This window comes from Trachymyrmex septentrionalis, unplaced genomic scaffold (genome assembly GCF_001594115.1).
Source record: "Trachymyrmex septentrionalis isolate Tsep2-gDNA-1 unplaced genomic scaffold, Tsep1.0 scaffold29, whole genome shotgun sequence".
NCBI classification, from domain to species: domain Eukaryota; kingdom Metazoa; phylum Arthropoda; class Insecta; order Hymenoptera; family Formicidae; genus Trachymyrmex; species Trachymyrmex septentrionalis.
In genome coordinates, this window is record NW_017305451.1 from 2,146,448 (window position 1) to 2,148,894 (window position 2,447).

General features: G+C 54.3%; 1 protein-coding gene across 3 annotated transcripts in view; it reads left to right on the plus strand.

Moving 5' to 3' along the window:
• The window catches only part of LOC108749439 (dystroglycan), a 71,446-nt gene that overhangs the window by 32,341 nt on the left and 36,658 nt on the right, over nt 1-2,447 (plus strand). For 2 of the 3 annotated variants that reach the window (XM_018488162.1, XM_018488164.1), the window contains exon 1: nt 590-1,020. The exons of the other annotated variant lie outside the window; for it this stretch is intronic. The gene's annotated coding sequence lies outside the window, so the exon portion shown is untranslated. Of the gene's footprint in view, nt 1-589; nt 1,021-2,447 lie in introns of those variants that run through there. 3 annotated transcript variants of the gene reach the window in all.

The following is a 2,447-nucleotide window of genomic DNA, read 5'->3' on the forward strand; positions in this document are numbered from 1 at the left end:
AATCGGAAAAGAGAAAGAGAAGAGAACGGTGCAGAAGGATGCATACTCTCTCTTTGCGCGAGCGCGGTTCGTGAGTTGAAGAGAGAGATGTGTAAATCGAAGGGCGCGACGGAGAGGAACCTACGTTGGTGTCGGTGTGAGATAGAGTTCCACGTTCGAGAGAAGGAGAGATTACGTGTACGCGTTCGTCGAAGAGAAACAGACCGACGGATCGGCGACAGCTGAGACCGTGTCTGTGCGAAAGAGGAGGACGGAGGTGTGTTAGTATTCAGTTTCAAACCGCGGGAGATGAAAAAAGATGGAAAAGGCAGAAGAAAAGAGAGACAGAAAGAATGGAGGGAGCGAGCGAGCGAGAGAGAAAGAGGGAGGAAGGGGGGGAGAGAGAGATAGCAGATGCCGTACAGCGTGGCAATTCGCGAAGTGAAGCGAGATGGCGAACTGCAGCGTGGGAGTGAGACGGAGATAACAATAGTCGACAGCGTGGCGACGAGTGGGGGGGGGATTGCCGAAGAAGGGAGCGCGAGGTGCGGGGAAGCCCCGCCGGGCGCCATACTGCCGTCGTCCGTTCGTTCCATACAGTACGCGCCCAGCGGTTAAGGCGGTTTTGTCGCGGTGTCCTCGTCGTCGCTCGTCGCCGCCGCCGCCGTCGTCGTCGCGTCGTCGTCGTCGTGCGGTCGTCGTTCCTTACGTTTCTCGCATTCGGTAGTGTCGCGCGTATATAATACATTTCTTATCCGTGTCCACCTTTCACTCGTCGCGCGCGCCGACGCGTCGTCGTGCGCCTCCGGACCGTCGCCGTCTCTTGCCCGGCACTTTTTTTCCCTGCCCCCGGTTTTCAAGCACGGTGCGGTTTCCGCACGAGGATATAACACGGAGGCGTGCGGGGGAGTCGCTCGCCGCCGGTGTCGCAAGCTCTTTTCTTTAAACGGTAAAGGATCCCGTCGTCGTATCCCGCCATCGTCGCCGTCGTCATCGTCATCGTCAATCGTCCCTGGCGGAACACCTGCGCACCGATACAAGGTGAGTGCACCGATACACCTGACGGCGACACTCCGGTCGGGCGTGCGAGCGTGCGAGCGAGGCGGAGGGAGGGAGAGGTGACGAGAGGCGAGGAGTGGAGTGCGGCTTTGCGAGTCGCGTTAAGGTTAGGTGAGAGAGCCGGTTCGCGGATCGGATTCCGCGACAGCAACAGTAGCGGAATCGCCGATCGCACGCGAGAGTGATGAGACCAGCGCGTTTTGTTGATCCCGTCGTACGTAACTCGTACCGGTACGCCCCTGGCGTCGCGTCGCTCTTACTTTCGTTTCCGCCGACGCGCTACGAATATTCTGTTCAGACGGGGGAGGGACACTCGGCAGATCCGCTCCCGCCGCAACAAAGAGAATTCCCAACGACGCTAAGCGATCCGTACGATAGGTAGGGGCGAGTAAGACTCTCAACGTTCTCAGGTAAATGAGCAAGAACTGCGAATCGAATCTAACATTCTCAGGTAAATGCGCAAGAACTACGAATCGAATTGCCGTGAATCGCCGACCGTCTTGGCGAGGCTTGTTACTCAATCCTCGTTATCTCGTGATTATCTTGTGATTATCGCAATGCTCGAAATCGAACTCCACTTTCGATTGTTTATACCCGATCGAAAACAACGTTCCAATCTTTCATTGCGATTGCTTCGATTGCGTCGATATTATTTAATCACGGATCACCACTCGTCCCTTCGCATCTGTTATTGTAATCAAAATGCAGCGCGTAATATTCAGATATGGGGATATCGGTAGATGGAAATGTAAAACCGTAGATCGTTCTTCCGAACAGAGCAGGGCTCTTTTAGGGTGCAGATGTTCCCCGCATTTTACCGAGGCTAATTTCGTCGACGGTGAATCTCGCGCGATCGAACGCGTGGGAAGACGGAGGAAAGGGGGGGGGCGGGGGATCGGGGTTTCGAGGAGGACAGCAGGGAGGGATTTCGCGGAAACGGAGGGCAGAAAGTGAGAGCTAGGTCGGAGAAGCGAAGCGGGAGTGTTGGGTCGCTCGGGGCGAATCAACGATGCTGCGGCAAGACGAAATGTTCTTCCCATGCAAGCTGGAGCGGATCGAGGGAACTTCTTGCGTCGGAAGTTAACACACAAGTTTTGCCATCGGGACTCCTTTTTTTTTCCTTCTCTTCGAAGTAAAATTAAAAGCTGCGAGGGGGAGGGGGGGGGGGGGGGGAAGGCCGAGACGCTTGATGCTGTTAACGAGTTTCTTCCTTACCGAATTAATTCGAGCCGGCTGATTTAATTCGAACTCCCCGGTGCATTGCTCGCGAATATACTTTTTAAAAGAAAAAAGGAGAGAGAAAGAGAGAGAGAGAGAGAGAGAGAATCATTTTTTATGCGCCCTGGGATATTCTCCCCTCAAGCTCTAAATACATATATAGTATTGTAAAAATTAGAATGCTCGAAAAT